We start from the raw sequence: 13,113 nt of genomic DNA, 5'->3' as shown, positions 1-13,113 counted from the left end.
GCTTCTCCCTCTGCTTGCTTCTCCCTCTGCTTGTGCTCTCTCCCTCTTTCTCTCTCTGACAAATAAATAAAATCTTAAAAAAAAAAAACAAAACCTAAATCTGAGCCCTGAAACCATAAAATCCTAGAAGAGAGTACAGGCAGCAATTTCTCTGACATTGACCATAGCAACATTTTTCTAGATATGTCACCTGAGGCAAGGGAAACAAAAGCAAAAATAAATTATTGGGACTATATCAAAATAAAAAGTCTCTGCACAGTGAAGGAAACAATCAACAAAACTAAAAGGTAACCTACTGTATGGGAGAAGATATTTGCAAATGACATATCCAATAAACGGTCAGTATTCAAAATATATAAAGAACTTACACAACTCAACACCAAAAAACCAAATAACCCAATTTAAAAATGGGCAGAAGACACAAACAGACCTTTCTCTGAAAAAGATGTATAGATGGCCAACAGACACATGGAAAGATGCTCAACATCACTCATCATCAGGGAAATGCAAATCAAAACTACAATGAGGTATCACCTCATACCTGTCAGAATGGCTAAAATCAAAAAAACACAAGAAATAACAAGCGTTGACAAGGATGTGGATAAAAAGGACCCCTTGTGCACTGTTGGGAATGTAAACTGGGGCAGCCACTGTGGAAAACAATATGGAGGTTCCTCAAAAAGTTAAAAATACGCAGTAATCACATGACTGGGTATTTACTCAAAAACACAAAAACATTAACTCAAGGGATACATGCACCATCCCTATTATTATAGCATTTACAATAGCCAAATTAAGGAAGCAGCCCAAGTGTCCATCAATAGATGAATGGATAAACAAGATGTGGTACATATATACAATAGAATATTCTTTAGCCATAAAAAGAATGAAATCTTGCCATTTACTACAACATGGTTGGATCTAGAGGATATAATGCTAAGTGAAATATGCCAGTCAGAAAGACAAATACCACAGCATTTCACTCATATGTGGAATTTAAGAAACAAAACAAATGAGCAAAAGGAGAAAAGAGAGAGGGAGAGAAACCAAGAAACATACTCTTAACTATAGAGAACAAACTGATGGTCACCAGAGGACAGGTGGGAGAGGGGATGGGTGGAATAAGTGATGGAGATTTAAAAGTACACTTATCATGATGAGCAATGAGCAATATATAGAATTGTTGAATTACTATATTCTACACCTGAAACTAATATAACACTGTATGTTAACTATACTAGAATTAACATCTTAAATTTAATTAAAAAAAAAAAGAAAATCTATTAAAGATATACTATCAAGTAGAAAAACATAACGGAAATTTCTATGTAGTAGAGGTATGGGGAGAGTCTAAATCCAACTGGACCAAGCATGGAAAATATGTCTGGGTTGTAAATCTAGAAAGGAGGATGGCACAAGGTGTATGCCATCAGTAGACAACAGAGACAATGTGAATTTACCATGCGTATTGACTGGTATCTGAAGAAGCAAACCTGATCCCAATTTGGACTGAAACATGGCTTTGCCTGTGGGGAATCTTGCCCTATTTCTGAAACCCCAATGCAGGTAGATCAAAGTATTAAGATGTTCAGTCAAATAGCACTTTAATAACACTTAGAGTAAGCTGGGTACCCTGAATCTGCACAGGGGAAAAGTTCATGTGGTGGCAACCAGAGCTGGGGAACAATTCAAACTTTAATATAAGCAAGAAAATATTCCCATCCTTGCTCCCACTTCTATATGTCCCCTTCCTAACACCACTCTCCCATGGAAAAGGGAGGTACTAACCCAATTAGTAACAGCCAAGATCTCTTCTGGATCATATTTCCCTGGTAGGTGGAGTTATTCTGCTTTAAATCTCAGTGCCTATTCCTAGCACCCAATGGTCTGTTTCCTGTCTCAGACCATGGCAGGGCCTGGTCCCAAGAGGCCAAGTAGCCATCCTCATCTATCACTTCCACCTTATATATGTGGTTAGATTAGTGGACTTGTGGTTCTTGTTGTGTCCTTCTCTTTCTGGATCCTACTTAAGCCTCCAGGTTTAAAGCCCTATGCTCAAAAGTTCTGCAGAGAGCCCTGCACTGGAGGTTATTGGCTGATATCAACCAAGTCTGGGTAGGGTCAGACATAATTATCCTTATTACACTGTCTATACTTTCTTTATTCTCTTTTACCAGAATGATGACTTGGGAAGCACCAATTTAACTTGCGTTTCTCTAGATCTGTTAAAGCAGAATCCTGCTTCTTGAAAAAAAGTTAACTAAGTTTATCCAGAAGTAGGACACTCAAACATGTTCACAAGCAAACATGGTCACCTATCATATGGCATTAAATTTTTTTCCCACTGCTCTTGGCCTAGTTACACTCCAGTGAGTACTATCATGTCTTCTACTAGACGCACTGACCACTTCCACTTGTTTCTTTCTCTCCCACCAAGCATCGTGACTATATCCTCTAGGTATCACCACAGCTACCAGATACCACTGCCTCTACTGAGTCCTGCTTCTGTATCCTCTGGGAAATGCCACACCCACAAGGTGCCGCTGACTATGCCAAATTCTTTTATTGCTTCCTTGGTGATATTCTAGGTCGTATCTACCAAGTAACAATGCTACTTCACTAGATGATGACTTGTCTACTGGAGACTGCTGCCTTTTCCTCCAGTTACCACAAAAATCTTCAGGCACTGCCATCTCTGCCAGGTATTACTGCAGTTACTATTGCCTGACACCAGTGCTGATGCACTGGAACCCTTGAATTCCCAAAGTGAAGAAATGTGTCTAGATAGGCTTGTGGGATTTAGCAAAACAAATACCAGAAAAATCCAATTATATCTGAATTTCAGTCAATAACAAATAATATTTTATTGTAAGTATGTCCCATATACATGTGTGAAGTAATATCTGAGGCATAGTTATACTAAAAATTATTTGTTTACTTGAAATTCAAATTTAACTGAATGTCATGTATTTTATCTACCAATCCTTGTGTATGACAAGGTAAGAATTAGTACTTCTTGTTCCATTTGTGCTTAACTCCATTAGAAATGGACCAGAGCAGGGATGCCTAGATGGCTCAGTTGGTTAAGTGGCCAATTCTTGGTTTCGGCTCAGGTCATGATCTCAGGGTCCTGGGATCCAGCCCGCATTGGACCACAGCAGTACTTACCATAAGCTAATATACTGTCCTTTTAGTGCAGACAGCTTTGCAGTTTTTATGAACGTCCCTCTATAAATCTGTGACTTAGATTTGGTTTCACGGGAATTGGTTCATGGAAAAAATTTAGTCAAAATTGCCTTGTTCCATCTAAGTCATCTAAGGCTTTATTCCCCATCTAAGCTTTTATTACACGGTCATTCATAACGGCCTGACTTCCTTTTCCCTTCACAGATGAGTTCTCTTTCAAGGAGAAAAAAAAGAGCAGTAAAGGGGAAGGTTATCCCTACAAGATATTAAAACATATTATAAAATCTCTATAATCAAAACAAGTGCACTAGCACTTGTGCGTGAAAAGACCAATGTAAAAGAATAGACAACTCACAAATAGACCTAAATTTGTGTGAGAACTTAATACATGCCTTTTAAAAGGGGACAAACAAGATAGGAGGGGGAAAGATGGACTAAATCATATTGGAACAACTGGAGAATCACTTGGTAAAAAGGATAAAATCAGATCTACCTTTCACATAATATGCCAGGATAAATCCCGGATGGGTCTAAGATTTAAATGTAATAAATGAAACCTTTTAACTACTAGAAGAAAATATGGGTGCATTCCTTTATAATCTAGAAGAGAAGAAAATCTTCCTAACTGTGATGCAAAATCCAGAAGCAATAAAGACATGATTGGTATCTTGATGAAGCCTACATTACATACATATCTTGACCTATTTGACCACATAAAAATAAAAAGGTTTGCATGGCCCCAAATCCCAAAGTCAAAAGACAAGTGATAAAGTGGGAAAAGGTATCTGCAATTTAAAACATAGACAAAGGGCTAATATACTTAATACATGAAGAGCTCTTAAACATAAAAAAAATTAAACCACTGGGGAAAATGGACAAAACAATAGACAATTCACAACAAAAATGAAAATACCTCTTAAATATAAGAAATAAGCTCACTATCACTCATAATGAGAAAAATGAAAATTAAAACTAATTCTTGCTATACCACTTCTACAGATTGGCACAAATCAAAAAATATGACAGAATATTCTTTTAATCCAGGTGAACAGAGCACTCTCATACATTACTGCTGAGAATTCTTCCCATAGAGAGGACTTCGGTAATATCTGGCAAAAAAAAAAAAAAAAGTGAAATTACTTACATAAAAGATCATTCACTATTGAACTCTATGGGTAAAATTAATCATGTCCATCAAAACAGGCTCAGTTGAAAAAACTATGATAAATCCATATGTTGGAATTCTATGTAGTTGTCAAAAAAATGAGGTAAATCTTATTCTTTAATTACTCTTAATATTAAGTGATCTTCAGGATATATTACTAAGTGAAAAAAAAGAGGAAATCACCGAACTCTATACTTTGTGTAAGAATGGGGTGGAAAACACAAACATATTTTTACTTCTATTTATATTTGTGTGTGTTTGTATTTGCTTATATTTGCAAAAATCCTGTAAAGAAAGACCAAAATATTTAAATATAGGAAAAGGAGGTAACAGGGTAGAAGACTGGGAATGGGCATATTTCTCTAAATATGCCTTATGTAGTTCTAACTTTGGAAACAGAGAAAACTTTAACATTTCAAAAGTAAAGCTAAACTTAAGAAGCAATTTCTAAAAATAAAAAAACAAAATGAGGAATCACTAAAAGAAGAATTATTCCAAGGGCCTAGAACACAGCTATTTTGACTCTATATTTTAGTGATGCATATTCTAAGGACAAATAGAGCAGTAAGTACATGTAAATTTAACTCAGTAACCAAATTGTCAGTAGTAATATTGGTATTTTTATTTTGAATCTATTTCCTATACCTTATAATATAAATAATTATTTAATGTTATTAGGTAATAAGATTTTCAATGTGAGATTAAATAGATACAACTGTTAAAATCAATGTTATTTTTAAAATCTTGAAATATTAAATTTAAGTTAGGAATAGCAGTATGAACTCTAAATTGTTATTTTCTTTTCAAACATATATACTCTCAACATTTGCTGCAACATGGACGGCACTGGAGGAGATAATGCTAAGTGAAATAAGTCAAGCAGAGAAAGACAATTATCATGATTTCTCTCATCTATGGAACATAAGAACTAGGAAGATCGGTAGGAGAAGAAAGGGATAAAGAAGGGGGGGTAATCAGAAGGGGGAATGAAGCATGAGAGACTATGGACTCTGAGAAACAAACTGCGGGCTTCAGAGGGGAGGGGGCTGGGGGATTGGGATAGGCTGGTGATGGGTAGTAAGGAGGGCACGTATTGCCTGGTGCACTGGGTGTTATACGCAACTAATGAATCATCAAACTTTACATCAAAAATAAATAAATAAATAAAAATATTTTAAAAAACATATATTCTCAAAAAATAAACAAATAATAAATATATATTCCCCAGCTCTGTCCTCTGAAAAGGACTAGAAGTAATGACAATCCAATAGCTATGAAATACATCTAGCAACCAGATTGTGGTCTCTAAATACTATTCATTCCCCATCGAAAAGATCCAGAACTCCCTGGAGAAATGGCTGGTTCCAGGTCTGGAACAGTTAATATAGAAGATAAGCCAAGAAGGGACCAGAATGCAAGAAAGTTGTCTTGTCAACAAGATAATATGATATGGTTACCATTGGCCAAAGATGGAACTACACAACAAAAGTAATACCAAATGCGATTGATCAAGTATAAAAAACCCATAAATTTGTAGTTATACTAAAAAAATTTAAATTCCACACATTGGACATGATTGCTAGTAACTAGGTACCAACTCCTTAAAAGAAAGAATTTGGCATTTTTCTTCACTTTCCTGTATGAACAGTATTTCAAGGTAACCAAATACCCCTAGTTCATACGGAAAAGTTTTTTTTTTTTACAGAAATGACACTGATAAATAAATAATTAGAAAGTTACCATTTTTTTTTTAAGATTTATTTATTTGACACAGAGACAGCCAGTGAGAGAGAGACAAGCAGGGGGAATGGGAGAGGAAGAAGCAGGCTCCCAGCAGAGGAGCCTGATGTGGGACTCGATCCCAGAACGCCAGGATCACGCCCTGAGCCGAAGGCAGACGTTTAATGACTGAGCCACCCAGGCGCCCCAGAAAGTCACCATTTTGTAATCCCTAATAAAATGGATTCAGACTACCATCCTAATGGATACAATTATTAGATAAATTATTGATGAGAACCCCAATGATCAATCTTAAAGTGGGACAAGCAGATATTGTGGGCTTCCTGATGTAACATGAAGCACACAACACCACCTACAAAGTATTTTTCCAGAAAAGTCTGATGGAGTCTGAATCTAATCAAACCTCTAAAGTCAAACTGCATTTATAGAAAAGATGGGCAGAAAAAGAACAAAGTAAAAGACACTACAAGGAAGAAAACAGATAAATCCAGAATGTAGGAATAGTCTATACAACAAGTGACCTAATGTGATAGTCTTTATGTGTCAATGTGGCCAGACTTTAGTGCCTAGTTATTTCAATCAAACACTAATCTAAGTGTTGCTGTGAAGGTATTTTGTATATGTAATTAAGTCCATAATCAATTGACTTTAAGTAAGGAAGATTATCTTATATAATCTGGATGGGTCTGATTGATCAGTTGAAAGAATTTAAGAGCAGAACAGAAGCTGTTCAGAAAAATTCTATCTGTGCCTAGTGGTTTCAGCTCATGCCCACAAGTTCCATTTCTATCTTGTCTTACCAGCTCTCCCAACTGAGTACCCAATTCTTTGCAATTAATCTCTTACTATATATCTCCCACTTGTTCTGTTTCTCTGGTTGAACCCTAATACACCCAGTTTCTTCAATAAGGTAATAGTATGAAAAAAGGAGGGGAGACGGACTGCTCTCAATTAAAAGAAATTTCAAATATAACAATCAAAATGTAATGAGAGTAAAAATTTACTATCTGTAAAAGACATATTTTAGATAATCTGGGAAATATAATCATGAACTGCCTGCTTCTAGACCTTGTTTTCCATGTAGCAGAGTGATAAACTGACCTGGGTTTTTCTTTCTGGGAGTAAACTTTGTCATTTCCCATTGGTCTGTCTGTGGAAACAAGGACCCAAAGACCAAGGTGGATAGCTCCCAGGATTGGATCAAGTACTCTCTATGTTGTTCTTGAACTTTCTGACTTCATTTCCCCTGGCCCTGTCAGTATACATTGGTTTGATCTTTCCTTGCATTATACGTGATAATGGTAAGGTTTGAGTTTTTCACTTGCATAAGGAGAAATGTGACTTCTTTGCTCTGCTGTTATTAGGCTCTGCTGTATTAGGCTTTGCTCTGCTGTTATTAAACAGACTTCCAGCTGGAAGAGTTTAAAGGAGAGAGACAGCTGATTGATAGTATAAAAACACTGATGAGACAGGATGTGACAGCTAGGGAAGAGAATGTTAACTTGTCTCCTAGCCAAAAAGGTTGTCAGGGAAGTAGATTCCTCTGATTTCAGTAAGGTAGAAAGTGTTCAAAGGAAAAGGTAGAAAGTGTTCAAAGGAAAAGCAGATAATGGCAGAGGAGTTGTTGGCAGAAAAATGGGAATTCCTGAGGTCGAACTGAGATAGCGAAGGCAGAGAGGAAGCTAGACTGGGGTGGGTGAAGATGAGGTATGCCAAAGGAAAGTGGGCTATAAAGAGTTGCAGAGATCAGTGATCGTAGGACATAGCAATAAAGGACTGTGGGGGAGAGTGTTAGGAGGTGGTTTGGAATGACATGGTAATAATGGAGGTAGGCAGTATACAGAATGACTCTCCTCAAGATCCAGGTAGATCTTTGACACAATGGGATGGTAAAATCATCCATTTAAAATGAGTTCCCAAACACTGCAGTCCATTTTATTTATATATTCTGGCCTAATACTGAACACCAGCACCTTTATGGTATAGACTTAATAAAGCTAATGTTTTAAGTTGCTTGGTTTGGCAGCAAGATACAAGATGGGCCAAATAAATATGTTCAGGATAAGTTGATCGGATAAGACGTTATACTAATTTATATATATGTCAGATACCAAGGAATTTAGATTGAGATGATAGTATGGAATGGGTTAAGTCCAATAGTAGAAATATAATGCAGTAGATAAAACTTGAGGTTCTGAAATCAGACAGTGGATTTGAATCCCTGCTCTACTATTTATGAACTATGTGACCTTGGGCAATTTATTTAACCTCTCTAGGACCATTTTCTTTTCTATAAAACTGACATGATATTGGTATCTATCTTTCAGGGTTGTTGTGAGGCTTACATAAGATAATACATATAGAACACTTTTGGTACCTGGTACACACTAAAAACTCAAAAAAAAAAAAAGGATAAAAGAATAAAACAAGAAGAAATTATAAAGAAAGTACAGGATACCATGACAGAATGCTTTAGGAGACAGAAAGCAATCTCTTCATATGATTTAGCCTGGGAGACCAGAAGGAATACTGAAGCTCCTCTGATATGGAGATTGTTGAATTCAGGCGTCCATTACTGTGGTATATTCATTCCTCTGGGAGATACTCCATATAAATATGGAAATACAGGATTAGAACACTAATGAAGGATAACAATTGGTAATGCTGATTAGGAAATCATCTGAATACAGATGATAATTGAAGCTATGAGTGCCTGAGTTCCCCAAATTTTCAAATATAAAAGCAGAAAACAGAGGACAGAGCTTGAGAAGAAACAGCCAGAAAGGACCTAAAAACCACAAACTGTATCACCCTAGAAAATGATGAAGCTTTAATCTTAATTACAGGTGGCCAGTTGTTCCTCTGTATTCTATACTAATATAATTAAAAGAATTAATGTATTGAGGAAAAGCACTACACTAGTGGCCAGGAAATCTAGATCCTAACCCAGTTTAGTTAACTTGCTCTGTGGTCCTTAGGTCAATCACTTGTCATCTTTGGATCTCAGTTTCCTCATCTATAAATGAAGAATATTGGACCAAGTGATTTATTAGTTCTTTTAACTTCATGATTTTATGAACAAATTACAGGAAGTTCAAAATGTTTACAGTCCAAAATCACTCAGAGCCTTCCTCATATATTCCCACAGTCCTGTCACAGATGTTTAGTGACCTTACCAAAAGCAGGAGGCATTGGACATACTTTCCTAGAAAACGAGTTTCACAAGTCTCAAATTTTCCTAGTCTTCACTACAGGGCTGTGTTTACTACAATTTTATTGAAGCCTCTGTATTTTCATGGGCAAATACCTATGTAAAATATGAAAATCTGAGTATGTATTACAAGTTACAAGATTCATTACAAAAGGATCCATTTCTCTTAAAAAAGGATTAACTTTATGGTTTCTTCTTCCATAACTCTTGCTATTTATACTTTCGGTTTCCTACATTTTCCTACACCTTTTTTATATGTAAGAAAAATAAAGATTTCCTTAGCCAGCTACAACATAACTTCAGAATTCCTTCTAATCTCTTCTATTACAGTTTGTAAGATAATCCTTATTACTGTCTTATGGTTTTATATTTTAGTTAAATCATTATGCTTTGGCAAATTCAGAAAAAAGCTATCGTGGTGAGAAGAAATTATCTAGAAATGTTGATAATAATACTAACTTTAAAATATTTTAATCTTGTAGTCTCTCCTATAGTGCAATCTTCACTACACTCTCCATGACGTATAAAAAGGACTACTTCAGTTTTATAAATTGAAAGCAATTTGCAGTGATTTTCTGACTCCCAGGCTCAGATTAGGCTGTAATGTAAAGCCTCCTAAAATTTAAATAGGTATGTTTTTCCCTCCCAACCTTATTGAGGTATAATTTGTATATATTAAACTGCATAAGATAAAAGTATACAATTTGAGAAGTTCTGACATATGTATACATCTGTGAAACCATCACTACGAGGGAGAAAATTAACATGTCTATCACTACAAAATATTTGCCCCTTTGTGATACTGCCCTCCCACCCATCTCCATGCCCCATTTTTCAGCCCTCCCATCCCACTGATCTGTAACCACTGATCTGCTTTTATCACTACAAATTGGATTTTCTAGAATTTTATATCAATGTAATCACACAGTATGTATTCTTTTTTGTCTGGCTTCTTTCACTCAGAATAACTATTCTGAGATTCATCCATGTTACTGAGTCTATCAACTGTTCATTCCTTCTTATTGTCAAAACCATTGTGTGGATATACCACAATTTGTTACTATTCACCTGTTGATGGGCATTTGACTTGTTTCTAGGTTGGGCCTATCACAAACAATGAATATTTATAGTCTTTGTGAGTAATACCTAAGAGTGGAATGGCTGGATCGTATGGTAGGTGCATGTTTAGCTTTTAAAGAAATGGCCTGATGAGGGAATGGAAGGCAAGCTGAGGACAAAGCAGAAGCTGACACCCTGCAACAACCCCCCCCCCCCCCATGGGATATATGTGACATTCCTCAGGCACTCCTGGCTGCCCTAAAGGACAAACAGTTAACCTACAGATACCACAATCTTGCAAGACTTGAGTCTCCCTCAGTTTACAAATGTCTTAGCAGTTTATAAGAACAAAGCTATCAGTAACCTAGCTTCCAGAAGGGAATGTATGTAGACACAAATCAAATTTCCTTACTACCTACAGCCCATTGACAAGTCCTTGAAACAGGCACGGTGACATTCCTCTAGGAACTCAGCTGCCTGGATGTTAATACTTTGCTAAGGGCAAAAGGCAGTCCTAGCCTGACCGCCTCCCCTCCACCAAGATCCTGTAAGTCTACTTTAACGTATAAAAATTCCTTTGGAAACTTCCTTTATCTCTAACCTCCCCCCCCCCAAGATACTTGTTGGCAATCATCCCCCAAGCACATGGCCCACCAATATACATCTGAAGGGTCTCATGACTCAGGTTTTATTAGACGGTAATGAATGACCTTTTCCCAACAGTAGCTAGCCCCCTCAAAGTCCTGGAAACCTTGCTTCCAAAATTCCTTAGAGACTTACGCTATCCCTAACCCCCTCCCAACTTGAGGGTATATAATGGGCCATTCCTCATGACTCCAGAGCAGCTCTTTCTGCCCACGGGTCCTGTCCCCGTGCTTTAATAAACCACCATTTTGCACCAAAGACACCTCAAGAATTCTTTCTTGGTTGTTGGCTCTGGACTCCACCCCGCTGAACCTCACCTATATTCCACAACCTCATCATGGCCAAATTTCCATTTTAAGAAATGGTCCAATTTTCCAAAATAGTTACATCATTTTATATTCCCAAAATGCAGTATATAAAAACTCCAATTGTTCCATATCCTTGCTAACAATTCGTATGATCAGTCTTTTTAATTTTAGCTATTCTGTGATTAGGGTATGCGGTGATACCTTATTGTACTTCTACTTTGCATTTCCCTGATGACTAAAGATGCTAAGCATCTTCTCATGTGTTTATTTTGTCATCAATGTATCTTCTTTGATGAAGTTTAAATTTGTTTAAATTTGATGCCCAATTTTTAAAAATTGGGTTCTTTGCCTTCTTACTGACCTGAAAGAGTTCTAATTAGAAGTCCTTTATCAAATATATGCTTTGCAAATACTTTCTCCCAGTCTATGGCTTTCCTTTTTACTTTCTTTTTTTTTTTTTTTTTAAAGATTTTATTTATTTATTCGACAGAGATAGAGATAGCCAGCGAGAGAGGGAACACAAGCAGGGGGAGTGAGAGAGGAAGAAGCAGGCTCCCAGCAGAGGAGCCTGATGTGGGGCTTGATCCCATAACGCCGGGATCACACCCTGAGCCGAAGGCAGACGCTTAACCGCTGTGCCACCCAGGCGCCCCTCCTTTTTACTTTCTTAAGTATGTTTTGAAAAGACGTTTTAATTTTGATAAAGTAAAATTTATTAATTTTTCCCTTTTAAGATTCAGGTTTTTTGTGCCATGTTTAAGAAATCTTTGCCAAATCCAAAGTAACTGAGTTTTTTTCTTATATTCTCATCTATGAGTTTTACAATTTGGAAAATTTAATTGATTTTCCTGTTTCTTCAACTGTAAAATGAAGGTATTAATAATATCTACCTCATAGCATTGCTATGAGGATTAAATTAATACCTTTGAAGTACTTAGAACAGGGCTTGTTCTAATGGTCAATAAATATTATCCGTTATTAGACGGCAGGATTAATTCTTCACAGGATAAATCTACAAATGATTGACGGACAAGTGTCCAAACATTAAGAATCATAAATAGTTTAATTTAGCTGCTAAGTAGCCTAATTTAGTTTCATCTACCCTAAGTAGTTTAAACCTGAGTCTAAACCCTTGCTCCGCCGTGTACTGGCTATGTAACTTTGAGCGAACCACTTACACAAGGGCAAGGCCTGGAAGGTGACCTAGTATGGTACGTGGTACACAACAGAGGCTTAGGGGCAGCACTACTATCACCAGCGTGTGTTGAGACTAACTGCTGCCATTTATGAGGGCTTACCGTTTGGGAGCCTTAATTACTTTCCCTACAATCTTCCACGCGTCTTAACCTAGCTGGGTGAGTGTAATCGGCCCCATCTCACGGTACAGGAACAAGATTACCTGTGTGTAGCTATGACGAGTGCGAGGCTGGAGGCCTAGTAAGTGGTGGCTCGGACTCCACCCTCGACCAAACCCGGGATTTACTGTCAGCCTTTGTCAACAGCTGCGCCCTCGACAGCTGCGGCGGAGATGGCGCCAGGAGAGGCGGCGGCCGGCAGGCGCGAGCCACGGCCGCCTCACGGAGCCGCGCCTCAAGAAGCCCGCCAGACGAAGCTTCTCCAGCCGCCTCTTGGGCACGGCCCATTCCTGGGCCGCCACCCTCCCCTCTCAGACCGCCTCCGAGGCTCGGGCGTCGAAGGTCCTCAGACAAAGCGGCGCGAGAGCGGAGCTCAGGGTTGCAGCGAGAGGTCGGGCAACGCGTTTCCAGGCAACGCGCTGGGGGCGGGGCTTCTGCGTCACT

General features: G+C 37.7%; 1 long non-coding RNA gene across 1 annotated transcript; it reads right to left on the bottom strand.

Annotated features, from left to right (window-relative positions):
• Window positions 1–2,839: 2,839 nt before the first annotated feature.
• Window positions 2,840–13,077, bottom strand: LOC123000338 (uncharacterized). The gene is made up of 2 exons (XR_008960949.1): window positions 12,714–13,077; window positions 2,840–4,295 (listed from the first exon to the last, which is right to left on the bottom strand). It is a non-coding gene; the product is annotated as an uncharacterized LOC123000338 (long non-coding RNA).
• Window positions 13,078–13,113: the final 36 nt, after the last annotated feature.

Source organism: Ursus arctos, unplaced genomic scaffold (assembly GCF_023065955.2).
Source record: "Ursus arctos isolate Adak ecotype North America unplaced genomic scaffold, UrsArc2.0 scaffold_22, whole genome shotgun sequence".
In the NCBI taxonomy this organism is placed as follows: domain Eukaryota; kingdom Metazoa; phylum Chordata; class Mammalia; order Carnivora; family Ursidae; genus Ursus; species Ursus arctos.
This window is presented reverse-complemented; position numbering and strand designations above follow the sequence as displayed.